The 15,946-nt window shown below is 36.2% G+C and overlaps 1 protein-coding gene and 1 long non-coding RNA gene across 2 annotated transcripts in view; both read left to right on the forward strand.

Moving 5' to 3' along the window:
• The window catches only part of LOC128214623 (cytochrome P450 3A29-like), a 61,576-nt gene that overhangs the window by 19,116 nt on the left and 26,514 nt on the right, over positions 1-15,946 (forward strand). The window lies entirely within an intron of this gene.
• On the forward strand, positions 1,420-7,161 carry LOC128214628 (uncharacterized). The gene is made up of 4 exons (XR_008257947.1): positions 1,420-1,595; positions 5,456-5,614; positions 5,856-6,025; positions 6,724-7,161. It is a non-coding gene; the product is annotated as an uncharacterized LOC128214628 (long non-coding RNA).

The following is a 15,946-nucleotide window of genomic DNA, read 5'->3' on the forward strand; positions in this document are numbered from 1 at the left end:
ATAAACCTTCAGCTTCCTCTAAGTCAAATGCACTTACCAGTCTCCAACTTCTGGCACAAGATCCCCTCCGAGAACATGCGACTGTCATGCATGGATCCCGGCCATTTAGCAATAACATCAGTTATCCTGTAATTTGCATCACATACCATCTGAAAGATAACAAGTACAAGTTAGTGACCATATTTTCAACATTATTAGATCCTAGATGAAGAATCCACATATGATTGTTTTGTTTCTTGACCAACAGCTTTTAATGTTAAAACAAGCTTCAACATAGGAACAAGTATTGGTTTCATGAAAAAAAGATTTCCAAAATGAATCAAAAACATATAAAATTAAGATTTTCATACCTGTACATTAAGGGAATGATAGCCCTTTCTATTTATGTAATCTGTCTCATTGTCTGGTGGTGCCTGTATCTTGACATGAGTGCCATCAACTGCTCCGACTACATTTGGGAAACCTTGTATGGAAAAATACAAATTCTATCAAATACTGAATAGAAATATTTCAAAAGTAAAAAAACTTACCACACTTTCCACACAAATCCTGTAATCTATTTATGGCACCTTCAGTAGTATGAATTAGCTGGATTGAATTGTTGAATTATCAGTAATTGACCAAAAACAACATGATTTTATTACATTGTTTCAAATCAAAAACTAATTAATAATATTAATCTGTACAGCAGCATAAACTTCTCATGATGGTTCATTTATCCACCAGGCACAATCTTTAAAATCACACTCCAAGTTATGTACCAGTCGATTGTAACCACGGCCCCCCTCCTCTGGTCCAGGGAATAGCTGGGACTTTGACTTTCGGTCCCGCCAATTCGGCTAAAATCTCCGCCCTACGGGAACGAACAGATGGTAAACCCCCGCCAAATGCCCCTGCATCTAAGGGACCCTAGGTAAGGCCCATTCACCGCTATATTTAAAGCGAAGACAAAACCACTGCATTCACCCGACACTGCGGGGCCACATGAAAGGTAAAAACACGGTCCATTTCCCCGGCTATCCCCGGACCTCGGAGGCCGTGGTTACAATTGACTGTAGTCATTCTAAAATGCCGTCCAGGCTTTTTTTAATGATGGTTAGCCTGGACTAACCATCATTAAAAAAAAGCCTGGACGGCATTTTAGAATGACTACAATTGACTGGTGCATTAAAAAAATTCCACAAACGTTACGACACAGAATGTCGACAAAAATAAAGGTTTAAGTCCACATGCTTTGTCATCATAAATTAAGTGTCTTTGTTGTGATTGATTCTTTTTAATAAATCCACAAATACGATATTGCTCATCATAACTTCAAAAAATAAACAGAAATCCAAATCAATAAAATGACATTTCCGTCCTTCCGTGCGTAAAAATTAAATACAGTATGGATTTTGATAAACGACAGTGTGGATTTAGGCAGGTGCGTGTTTACACAATTACGTCATTGATATCTGTGTAAAACACATGAGTACACCACAGCGAACAAAATTGCTGGTTTGTAAAACCTTGGAAGAGGCTTTAAGGAAAATCCAGGAGCTGGAAATGCAAGATAATTTGTGCCTGACTCTAGTACGAAGAATTTTGGGAAGACGGTATTAAATATTTCCATAATTTTATGCATTATTTAACTATTGATGCTTGCAAATCATTTTTTTCAGCAAAGCACACAGTGATTTGGTGGGAATGAGCTGAATTTTGACCTTTACAAAATTTATTGACATTTAACCTAATTAACCTAAACAAGTTAAACAAATGACAATTGGCTTTATAATGGTAGTCCTAGTTGGGCCTCATGTTCTACAGCACTGTAGTTTATCAAATGACCATATATCTTTATACAGGTGGTAATAGCTTTGGGACACGTTCTACAGCACTGTAGTTTATCAAATGACCATATATCTTTTAACAGGTAGTCATAGCTCGGGGACACGTTCTAAAGCACTGTAGTTTATCAAATGACCATATATCTTTATACAGGTAGTCATAGCTCGGGGACACGTTCTAAAGCACTGTAGTTTATCAAATGACCATATATCTTTATACTGGTAGTAATAGTATTGGGACACATTCTAAAGCACTGTAGTTTATCAAATGACCATATATCTTTATATAGGTAGTCATAGCTCGAGGACACTTTCTAAAGCACTGTAGTTTATCAAATGACAATATATCTTTATACTGGTGATCATAGGTGGGGGACACATTCTAAAGCACTGTAGATTATCAAATGACCATATATCTTTATACTGGTAGTAATAGCTTTGGGATACGTTCTAAAGCACTGTAGTTTATCAAATGACCATATATCTTTATACTGGTAGTCATAGCTGGGGGACACGTTCTAAAGCACTGTAGTTTATAAAATGACCATATATCTTTATACAGGTATTCATAGCTGTGGGACACGTTCTAAAGCACTGTAGTTTATCAAATGACCATATATCTTTATACTAGTAGTCATAGCTGGGGGACACGTTCTAAAGCACTGTAGTTTATCAAATGACCATATATCTTTATACAGGTAGTAATAGCTTTGAGACACGTTCTAAAGCACTGTAGTTTATCAAATGACCATATATCTTTCAACAGGTAGTCATAGCTGGGGGACACGTTCTAAAGCACTGTAGTTTATAAAATGACCATATATCTTTATACAGGTAGTCATAGCGCGGGGACACGTTCTAAAGCACTGTAGTTTATCAAATGACCATATATCTTTATACTGGTAGTAATAGCATTTGGACACGTTCTAAAGCACTGTAGTTTATCAAATGACCATATATCTTTATACTGGTGATCATAGGTGGGGGACTAATTCTAAAGCACTGTAGATTATCAAATGACCATATATCTTTATACTGGTAGTAATAGCTTTGGGACACGTTCTAAAGCACTGTAGTTTATCAAATGACCATATATCTTTATACTGGTAGTCATAGCTGGGGGACACGTTCTAAAGCACTGTAGTTTATCAAATGACCATATATCTTTATACAGGTAGTCATAGCTGGGGGACACGTTCTAAAGCACTGTAGTTTATCAAATGACCATATATCTTTATACTGGTAGTCATAGCTCGGGAACACGTTCTAAAGCACTGTAGTTTATCAAATGACCATATATCTTTATACTGGTAGTAAAAGCTTTGGCACACGTTCTAAAGCACTGTAGTTTATCAAATGACCATATATCTTTATACGGGTAGACAAAGCTGGAGGACACGTTCTAAAGCACTGTAGTTTATCAAATGACCATATATCTTTATACGGGTAGTCATAGCTGGGGGACACGTTCTAAAGCACTGTAGTTTATCAAATGACCATATATCTTTATACTGGTAGTCATAGCTTTGGGACACGTTCTAAAGCACTGTAGTTTATCAAATGACCATATATCTTTATACTGGTAGTCATAGCTGGGGGACACGTTCTAAAGCACTGTAGTTTATCAAATCACCATATATCTTTATACTGGTAGTCATAGCTGGGGGACACGTTCTAAAGCACTGTAGTTTATCAAATCACCATATATCGTTATACTGGTAGTCATAGCTGGGGGACACGTTCTAAAGCACTGTAGTTTATCAAATGACCATATATCTCTATGCTGGTGGTCATAGCTGGGGGACACGTTCTAAAGCACTGTAGTTTATCAAATGACCATATATCTTTATACTGGTAGTCATAGCTTTGGGACACGTTCTTAAGCACTGTAGTTTATCAAATGACCTTATATCGTTATACTGGTAGTCATAGCTGGGGGACACGTTCTAAAGCACTGTAGTTTATCAAATCACCATATATCGTTATACTGGTAGTCATAGCTTTGGGACACGTTCTAAAGCACTGTAGTTTATCAAATGACCATATATCTTTATACTGGTAGTCATAGCTGGGGGACACGTTCTAAAGCACTGTAGTTTATCAAATGACCATATATCTTTATACTGGTAGTCATAGCTGGAGAACATGTTCTAAAGCACTGTAGTTTATCAAATGACCATATATCTTTATACTGGTAGTCATAGCTGGGGGACACGTTCTAAAGCACTGTAGTTTATCAGATCACCATATATCGTTATACTGGTAGTAATAGCTTTGGGACACGTTCTAAAGCACTGTAGTTTATCAAATCACCATATATCGTTATACTGGTAGTCATAGCTGGGGGACACGTTCTAAAGCACTGTAGTTTATCAAATGACCATATATCTTTATACTGGTAGTAATAGCTGGGGGACACGTTCTAAAGCACTGTAGTTTATCAAATGACCATATATCTTTATACTGGTAGTCATAGCTGGGGGACACATTCTAAAGCACTGTAGTTTATCAAATCACCATATATCTTTATACAGGTAGTCATAGCTGGGAGACACGTTCTAAAGCACTGTAGTTTATCAAATCACCATATATCTTTATACAGGTAGTCATAGCTGGGGGACACGTTCTAAAGCACTGTAGTTTATCAAATCACCATATATCTTTATACTGGTAGTCGTAGCTGGGGTACACGTTCTAAAGCACTGTAGTTTATCAAATCACCATATATCTTTATACAGGTGATCATAGCTTGGTTACACATTCTAAAGCACTGTAGTTTATCAAATCACCATATATCTTTATGCTGGTGATCATAGCTGGGGGACACGTTCTAAAGCACTGTAGTTTGTCAAATGACCATATATCTTTATACAGGTAGTCATAGCTCGAGGACACGTTCTAAAGCACTGTAGTTTATCAAATGACCATATATCGTTATACTGATAGTAATAGCTTTGGGACACATTCTAAAGCACTGTAATTTGTCAAATGACCATATATCTTTATACAGGTAGTCATAGCTGGAGGACACGTTCTAAAGCACTGTAGTTTATCAAATCACCATATATCTTTATACTGGTAGTCATAGCTGGGGGACACGTTCTAAAGCACTGTAGTTTATCAAATGACCATATATCTTTATACAGGTAGTCATAGCTGGGGGACATGTTCTAAAGCACTATAGTTTATCAAATGACCATATATCTCTATACTAGTTATCATAGCTTTGGGACAGTTCTAAAGCACTGTAGTTTATCAAATGACCATATATCTTTATACTGGTAGTCATAGCTGGGGGACACGTTCTAAAGCACTGTAGTTTATCAAATGACCATATATCTCTATACTAGTTATCATAGCTTTGGGACACGTTCTAAAGCACTGTAGTTTAACAGATGACTGTATATACTCTGGTACATATCTATACCTAACACTGGTTTATATGGCAGGAAGTATATTGTCTTCAGCTGTGTTCTTATTCCACTGACCATACACATTTATATTAGAGATTTTGACTGGACTTTACCTTAAAAGCTCTGTTTTTTTATTAAATTCTCTTACCATATAACTCTATAAAGGTGACTTTCTCATGCACTGTAGGTCAATTGACAGATGTTCATTTTTTTTAGATTTGGCCTAAAAAGACCTGTAGCAGTTAACAAGCTATTAGATGCACAAATGCACAAAATGACCACCACCACTATCACCCTAAAGTGTGTGCTTGGTGTCTGTCTACACGTGCTTGCTTCTGGAATGTTGAAGAACAAACTGTGTTGAAACGCCAACTGGTAAGACTGTGCTTTGTGTTTGTAATTTTGTATGATAAGACATTTATTGTTTCCGCCAGGCCTAAAGGAAATGTTTTTGAACAAGTACAGGTCTATACACAAGTACAGGATTGAAATATAAACAACGATTTAAAGAGTATTGAGTTGATGAGTGAGAACAAAAATGATATACCCATGTACATTTACATGTTCAATAAATAGTGCATCTCATACTCTAAATAATAATTCATTTTGCTATTAGGAGTTGGTCATGGACCTTTGCCACCCTTCATCCAGAGCCTTCCACAGAGATGGCAGATATATCGCTGCCTGGACCAACAGTTGACCATGCCGTTGAGTCCATGAAAACATCTACAGAATTACATCTGCGGCCGTGGCTATTAATGGATACATTCTGCACCACTTCCATGTGTAAGAATAGAACTTTCCAAGTCCTCAGCATAAGCATTTCTGTATTTAAAACGAAAAATAATTTAAAAATAAATAAATATAGTTTTAAATAATTATATACAGGCAAAGTAAATTATATAATTTGTTTCATGAATGTGTTGTTTTTTTAATTGCTGTTAAAGCAACAGTGTGCACCAAATGATCAAATTGCAAGTTTATTAAGTTTAGCAGTTATTTCATATTTTTCCATTCAAAAAGATTACTGGGTATGTCTACCTAGTAGAATTAATTTCTTATGCGTGATTGGCTAGTCGATGTTATCACATGATATAACCAAGTTAGGTGTATAGCTTTAATATACCACTTGATTGAAGTAAGCCTTCGTAGCACAGTTGATACAACACTGGACTTCAATTTCGGTGACACATTTTTTTTACATGTTTGTACTTTTTTTACAATTATGACATAAAAGCGTAACACATTCTATTAAATAATTGTCCTGAGATATGTTACAGAAAAAAAACTTTTTTAGTTCCAATCTGGTGTACAGTCCCTTTAAGGCCTTATACCGTACTTGTAGACTTATTGTTTATGATAGTCTGTTTAATCATTTTATTGTATATGGGCAACATTTTATGTAACATCACTTTATGTAAAAAAAATTATAAAAAGTCACTGTGAATATAAACAGTTTTCAAATATGTACATTAAAATTGCAGGCTGTCAGTTTGAAACGTCTCTACTCTGACAGAAGGAAGGGAATGAATACCCAGGATTGTTCCTCAGGAAAATCTCTTCAACAGGCTGTTGTCAGTTTGCATGCTCTTTGGATGGAATTACCCTACCTTGGCTTGCAGAGAATCTGTGATATAAAAGACCTCTTTTGTGCTGCATTGTGTCATTGATTTATTGTATTTTATATGTATTATGCCACTATTGTAAAAACAAATGGGCATATGTTTTAGCATATGTTTTCAAGCAGACACATTTATATTTCAAACAGACACATTTATATTTTTGAATAATTTGAAAATACATTTTGTAGGTTGACTTCACACCATGAAACATTAATGGTAGGTTATATTTGACCAGAACATGACAAGTATTGTTTTCGGAGTTTTTTGGTCGAAGGTGAAGGTAATGGCTAACAGTGGTTATTCTGCACAATTCTCTGGGACAGATCTTTTTGGAAAAGCTGATGTATTTATAAAATGTTCGTTTTTCCTCACACAAATGGAATAGTTTCTGTTGATCAGGTTATTTGTATGAATGATATCTCCGATAAATATAAATATGGGTCTTTTTGGTTAAAAATACTAGGTCATTAGCTCAAATCCTAGGTTTGCAAAATTGCATTGTCAAATAAAAAATCAAGCTTTATGCGGCGTTGCCGCGTTGGCGTCTTGTTATTTTTTTTATTTTGACAGGCACATTTTTATAATCTTAACCAAATCAAACCTTGTTTTGTCACATTGTGATTCTTATTCACTTTTTTATTTAATTGTTTTATTGCTTTTTACAGGCACATATCACACTATTATTGTATTTACGTCCAATTCCAAGAGGCGTAGTAGAGCGCACTGTTTTACGACAGCTCTTGTTAACCTGTAAAGTAAAACCTGGTTATAAAAATGACATGACTGTGTCATTGTGTTGGCAGGCCAGGAGGAGGGCAGCATCAAATACATCTACAAACTTAGTATACAAAGTATTATAGAATTGCTTTCGGGGCCCATAGGATCAAGGTCACTAAAACAAAAAAAATATTGAAACTTAATCGCACAACAAAGGCTTAATTAATTAGGTTTGTCTGTCAATCATTGAAAACTTGTTGTTTTTTAGCTCACCTGTCACGTAGTGACAAGGTGAGCTTTTGTGATCACTCTTCGTCCGTCCGTCCGTCCGTCCGTCCGTCCGTCCGTCCGTTCACAATTGCTTGTGAACATAATAGAGGTCACAATTTTAGCCTAATCTCAATGCAACTTGGTCAGAATGATCATCTCTATAAAATGTAGGTCAAGTTCGATATTGGGTCATCCGCGGTCAACAACTAGGTCACTAGGTCAATTAGTACAAAAACCTTGTGAACACAATAGAGGTCACAATTTTAGCCTAATCTCAATGCAACTTGGTCAGAATAATCATCTCTATAAAATCTAGGTCAAGTTCGATATTGGGTCATCCGCAGTCAATAACTAGGTCACTAGGTCAATTATTAGAAAAACCTTGTGAACACAACAGAGGTCACAATTTTGACCTAATCTTTATGAAACTTGGTCAGACTGATCATCTCTATGAAATCTAGGTCAAGTTCGATATTGGGTCATCTGGGGTCAAAAACTAGGTCAGTAGGTCAATTAGTAGAAATACCTTGTGAACACATTAGAGGTCACAATTTTAGCCTAATCTCAATGCAACTTGGTCAGAATGATCATCTCTATAAAATCTAGGTCAAGTTCGATATTGGGTCATCCGCGGTCAATAACTAGGTCACTAGGTCAATTAGTAGAAAAACCTTGTGAACACAATAGAGGTCACAATTTTAGCCTAATCTCAATGCAAATTGGTCAGAATGATCATCGCTGTAAAATGTAGGTCAAGTTTGATATTGGGTCATTCACGGTCAATAACTAGGTCACTAGGTCAATTAGTACAAAAACCTTGTGAACACAATAGAGGTCACAATTTTAGCCTAATCTCAATGCAACTTGGTCAGAATGATCATCTCTATAAAATCTAGGTCAAGTTCGATATTGGGTCATCTGCGGTCAATAACTAGGTCACTAGGTCAATTAGTACAAAAACCTTGTGAACACAATAGAGGTCACAATTTTAGGCTAATCTTAATGCAACTTGGTCAGAATGATCATCTCTATAAAATCTGGGTCAAGTTCGATATTGGGTCATACGCAGTCAATAACTAGGTCACTAGGTCAATTATTAGAAAAACCTTGTGAACAAAATAGAGGTCACAATTTTAGCCTTATCTTAATGAAACTTGGTCAGAATGATCATCTTAACATAAGCTAGGTCAAGTTCCATATTGGGTCAACCCAGGTCAAAAACTAGGTCACTAGGTCAATTAGTAGAAAAACCTTGTGAACACAATAGAGGTCACAATTTTAGGCTTAACTCAATTCAACTTGGTCAGAATGATCATCTCTAGAAAAATATAGGTCAAGTCACAAGTTTTGCATAGGCTTATATAGAACAAAAAACTTCTTGTCTAAACCAACAAGACATTGGCATTTTATATGTGGCATAACCTAGTGGCCCGCTACCAAGATTGTTCAATTTGTGCACCTGTGGTGAAAAGAGGCCTCACCCTGGGTGTCACAAGTTTTACATAGGCTTATATAGGAAAAAACTTTAAAATTTTCTTGTCTGAAGCCACAAGGACTAGGTCTTAAATATTTGGTTTAAAGCATTGCCTACTAATAGGGTCATGTGGGGTAAAAAACTAGGTCAGTGGGACAAATAAAAGAGTGGCCTCTAGGGGCCATACTTTTCATTGGATCTTTATGATAATAGGTCAGAATGTTCACTTTATTTAGCAAAGCTACAGGTGAGCGATACAGGGCCATCATGGCCCTCTTGTTTTGCATTGCAGCATTTCATGCTTAATTTTTATTTTGTCTCTTTATTGCATATTACCTTTATCATTATTGTATTCATTTCTAAGACAAAGCAGCATATAGTTGAGGGCACTGCCCCATGACAGCTCTTGTATATCATAAAAAGAATACAATAGTGATATACCCTGATATAGGTAGTTTTGGTACATTATCACGGTTTTAATTTTAGCTTTACTGGCCAAAGATCAGAATATCTGATGTGATGGTAATGTGTACGTAGTATGTGCTTCCTAGCGCCTGTAAACAATTGCTTGTGAACACCATACAGTCTTTAGTTATGATTGTATCTCAATAAAACAGTATTTAGATATCCAATAGAGCTCGGTTCCTTTCGAAAACCAATCAGATCTGCCCATGCATGCCTAGATTATAGGCCTTGAACGTCTGTGCGACTGTAAACAATTGCTTGTGAACATGGTCCAGTCTTCAGTTTTAATTGTATATAGATGAAACTTGTACAGTATTAAGATATCAATTAGAGCTTGGTTCCTTTCGAAAACCAGATCTGCCCATGCATACCTAGATTATGGGCCTCAAAAGTAAAAAAAATATGCTATTTTTAGCCAAGTCTACATGAGCGAAGTCTATTTTTAGCCAAGTTTACATGTAAAGTCACAAATTCATGTGAAAAATTGTTCAAATTAGGCCCCTGGGGTCATTATTGGCCACGCCACTGGGTTCACCGGTTTGGTATACTAAATTGGGAAATGTTTGAAAATCTTTATGTCTGAAACAACTATGCAGACCCTTGTTATTTTGAATAAGGATTATTTTATTGGTCTGCTACCATGGTTGTTCAAATTATGCCCCTAGGGTCAAAACTGGCACTGCCCCCAGGGGTCACAAGTTTTTTAAGAAATATTTTCAAAATCTTCTTGTTTCAAACCACAAGGCTCATATCTTTGATATTTGTTGTGGAGCATTATATGTAGACCGTCTAGCAAAACAGTTGAAATTATGTGCCCTGGGCCGGGGCCACCATCCATTTTGTCCTTTTAAAGCTACAAAAATGAAAATTTGACCAATAGTACAGTTTTGTAGCAAATTTTATTCTCCTCAGATGACCTTTACTTGGCACATATTAGAATACTAGTAGTTCATGCAACTAATCTGCTTACAACACTTTCTGTTCTCAGATGTTAAATGTGCAACGTTTTAAGCTAACTCAAACACAAAACGTGAACAATATGTTTGTTGGCTATTACTCATACATACATGCTCTGGATCAAAAATAACCACATGAGCCATGCCACTAGAGCATAGGCACTCATGGGCCTCTTGTTTTTTTTAGAAAAAAAGCATACTGACCAACCCTATTTATTTTAGAAGTTAGCTGAAACTAAGAACTTTTTTTACCTTACTTTTATATTAGATTGTGTATTGCTAAGATGTTTGCTTAAAGCTCCATTTAAGGTAACTGTTCATCTCAAATGTAACAGCTTTTGCCTTCAAACTTTTAAAATTTCATTGAACCAGTGGGTTCATCATGATGCACATCTGTAAATGTTTCTCCCTAATATGGGCTTTTATGTATGCAAACAGAACATTGAACAATTGGCTTTCTGTGTAAAGTAAACCCTGTCCAGAACATTTGTCAAATTGCTGTGTCAGCACTTGTTTGAATGGATTTATTTTATTTTCATATTATGATTTCAAATAAAGTATTTAAAAATGTTGATTTCTTGTATGAAGTGATTACTACAATCCTTATAAGGTCAACAGGAAGCTTGAAAAAGTATCTGTTACATGTATTAAGGCATGATTAAAATCATTTTTCCATTTTGCAAAAAGCAGATGGTTAATTTATACCACCTTCAGGTAGTCATGATGAACTCTTCAAAGATATCCCAGGTAAAGGTAGTCACGATAAACTCTTTCAAGTTATCCCAGGTATGCATGGTCACCTCTTAAAAGATATCCCAGGTATTCATGATCACCTCTTCAAAGATATCCCAGTTATTCATGATCACCTCTTCAAAGATATCCCAGTTATTCATGATCACCTCTTCAAAGATATCTATCCCAGGTAGTCATGATCACCTCTTCAAAGATATCTATCCCAGATAGTCATGATCACCTCTTCACAAAGATATCCCAGGCAGTCATGATCAACTCTTCAAAGATATCTCAGGTATTCATGATCACCTCTTTAAAGATATCCTAGGTAGTCATGATCAACTCTTTAAAAATATCCTAGATATTCATGATCATCAACTCTTTAAAAATATCCCAGATATTCATGATCACCTCTTCAAAGATATCCCAGGTAGTCATGATCACCTCTTCACAAAGATATCCCAGGCAGTCATGATCAACTCTTCAAAGATATCTCAGGTATTCATGATCACCTCTTTAAAGATATCCTAGGTAGTCATGATCAACTCTTTAAAAATATCCTAGATATTCATGATCATCAACTCTTTAAAAATATCCCAGATATTCATGATCACCTCTTCAAAGATATCCCAGGTAGTCATGATCACCTCTTCAAAGATATCCCAGGTAGTCATGATCAACTATTAAAAGATATCCCAGATATTCATGATCACCTCTAAAAGATATCCCAGGTAGTCATGATCCCCTCTTCACAGATATCCCAGGTAGTCATGATCAACTCTTAAAAAATATCCCAGATATTCATGATCCCCTCTTCAAAGATATCCCAGGTAGTAATGATCAACTCTTAAAAGATAACCCAGGTAGTCATGATCAACTCTTTAAAGATTTCCCTTTGTAACCATGCAGTTGTTGCAAGCATACTTTAAAGCCCTGGTGAAGGGGAGATCAATGCAAACTGAACATGGATGGTTTGTGTGGAAATGAGCCCACTTTTTTGGTAGAAAGTTCTATGTGATTAGTTAAACAACAGGTCAAATTGCAGATGATGTTAGCAAAATGATGCATGAAGTTAAATGACAGGCCATATCTGTCAGACTTGAAAGGAAATTCACTTGGTGGTTTAAGCGTGAACAAAAGCCAAGATCAATCAATGCTTCAGACCCTTGATCTATGTATTCCAGGGTGATTTGCAAACGAAAGTGTATAATAGTTACTGTGTACTTTCAGGAGAATTAATTTGTGGCACAGTTCACATAAGTTCCGCTTATGTTGATTTTTCCATGCAGATAAGTAACCATACTTGTATGAAAAATTATTTCTCAATTTCACCAAGCATAGAAAACTACCAACAATGGAAGTGTTTTTTGTCACAGACTCAATCATGTCATCTAAAATCCACACAATTCTTTCATATTTTTTCAATCTTCTCTTCAACTTTGGCCCATTTCAGATGAACTTTTTTCAAAGCACAGTAAAAAAGACCTTTATCATATAGTTTCTTGTAATTCCTCAGGTGAATACAAATCCGTTTAACTAGTAGTTGCTTCACATAATCCAACCTATTTTTGTATATCTTCTTAATCCAATGTTCTTGTAACTCCTCATGTGAATCCAATTGTTGAGCTAGTAGTTTTCTTCACATAAACCTATTCTTGTAGATCACTTTATTAATCCAATGTGACCTTTTTTCTCTAATTCCATGTCTTCATTAAACCAAAAGTTACCTATTTCTTAACACATCCAGTGAAGACTTTCTTTTAAGTCTTTACTGATTCTAACCACATTTCTTACACTTGTATATATCCTGAGTTTTATCTGTAGACTTCAAATCAAACAACTTTTTTTTCATAGTTTTCCAAACATAACATGACCTCTTTGCTCCTCAAGTGTATCCAGGTGAACATCCAATTTCAAGTCATGATTCCAGGTGATCAGTTGATAAACTGCATTGCTTAAGATTTAGAACTTCACATCAGCTGTCACCGCCATAACTACTCATATGAAGCATTGAAGGCTGGGGCGTAGCCAGCATTATGCACTTACGCATGTGTGTAACATCAATTTGAAAAATGAAAAAATAAATATGGCAAAAAATGGCTTCAAATTCAAGGGCTAAGCTAAATATTGATATCAGAATAAAGGGAAGATCAGCTATAGTAAGCATTTTTTCTCTGTGTTGGATAGCTTACTGAGCCTAAATCAATCACTTGGTTACTACAAGGTCGGCGGCCCCGAACCTATAAATCCCTCCAAATACACATCAGTGCCCAACATGTTAGTTCTATATTTCATTTTTTTTCCTTGGGGAGCCCCCCTATAGCTACAGGGATATTCCTCCTTCAACACCATCCCCCTTTCGTGCGTAACATTCAGTAAAGCCTGACTACGCATCTGGAAGGCATATACCAAGTAAACTGAATGCAGTACTTAAAAGTGACTCGCTTTTGTTTTTGGACCAAATATTAGTTTTCCCGGTAATGCATCTGAAAAAAACTATTTTTATCATTTTTTTATGTTATGAATAATGCAGAAAAAAATCCAGTGCATAAAAATTTATTTTGGTTTTTGTGGGGTTCAAACCCACGCCAGGAAAAACCAAGTAAACAGTAAAAAAAACAGCCGGCTAGTCAACACAGCCACCGGGACTTTAACAAAAATGGTGGATATGTTGGCCCCTTATGGAAACATTCATTATATCACATGATACATTGTCAATCAACCAATCAAACAACACATCAGCCGTAATTAATTTTGAATACACGTTTGAAATTGTGGTCTTCAACATTATTTTGCTAAAGGGTTCCAGCTTTTGCTATTTTTGTTTTAACACTCCTTTCCTTATGATTTAACACTTAACAAATTACGTGTCCGCAAGCTATTACTACCAGTATAGAGATATATCGTCATTTGATAAACTACAGTGCTTTAGAACGTGTCCCCCAGCTATGACCACCAGCATAGAGATATATGGTCATTTGATAAACTACAGTGCTTTAGAACGTGTCCCCCAGCTATGACCACCAGTATAGAGATATATGGTCATTTGATAAACTACAGTGCTTTAGAACGTGTCCCCCAGCTATGACCACCTGTATAGAGATATATGGTCATTTGATAAACTACAGTGCTTTAGAACGTGTCCCCCAGCTATGACCACCTGTATAAAGATATATGGTCATTTGATAAACTACAGTGCTTTAGAACGTGTCCCCGAGCTATGACTACCTGTATAAAGATATATGGTCATTTGATAAACTACAGTGCTTTAGAACGTGTCCCCCAGCTATGATCACCAGCATAAAGATATATGGTCATTTGATAAACTACAGTGCTTTAGAACGTGTAACCCAGCTATGATCACCAGCATAAAGATATATGGTCATTTGATAAACTACAGTGCTTTAGAAAGTGTCCCCCAGCTATGACCACCAGCATAGAGATATATGGTCATTTGATAAACTACAGTGCTTTAGAATGTGTCCCCCAGCTATGACTACCAGTATAAAGATATATGGTCATTTGATAAACTACAGTGCTTTAGAACGTGTCCCCCAGCTATGACCACCAGCATAGAGATATATGGTCATTTGATAAACTACAGTGCTTTAGAACGTGTCCCCCAGCTATGATCACCAGCATAAAGATATATGGTCATTTGATAAACTACAGTGCTTTAGAACGTGTAACCCAGCTATGATCACCAGCATGAAGATATATGGTCATTTGATAAACTACAGTGCTTTAGAACGTGTCCCCCAGCTATGACCACCAGCATAGAGATATATGGTCATTTGATAAACTACAGTGCTTTAGAATGTGTCCCCCAGCTATGACTACCAGTATAAAGATATATGGTCATTTGATAAACTACAGTGCTTTAGAACGTGTCCCCCAGCTATGACCACCAGCATAGAGATATATGGTCATTTGATAAACTACAGTGCTTTAGAACGTGTCCCCCAGCTATGACCATCAGCATAGAGATATATGGTCATTTGATAAACTACAGTGCTTTAGAACGTGTCCCAAAGCTATTACTACCAGTATAAAGATATATGGTCATTTGATAAACTCCAGTGCTTTAGAACGTGTCCCCCAGCTATGATCACCAGTATAAAGATATATGGTCATTTGATAAACTACAGTGCTTTAGAATGTGTCCCCGAGCTATGACTACCTGTATAAAGATATATGGTCATTTGATAAACTACAGTGCTTTAGAACGTGTCCACCAGCTATGATCACCTGTATAAAGATATATGGTCATTTGATAAACTACAGTGCTTTAGAACGTGTCCCCCAGCTATGACCACCAGTATAAAGATATATGGTCATTTGATAAACTACAGTGCTTTAGAACGTGTCCCCCAGCTATGACCACCAGTATAAAGATATATGGTCATTTGATAAACTACAGTGCTTTAGAATGTGTCCCCCAGCTATGATCACCAGTATAAAGATATATGGT

This window comes from Mya arenaria, chromosome 13, assembly GCF_026914265.1.
Source record: "Mya arenaria isolate MELC-2E11 chromosome 13, ASM2691426v1".
NCBI lineage: Eukaryota > Metazoa > Mollusca > Bivalvia > Myida > Myidae > Mya > Mya arenaria.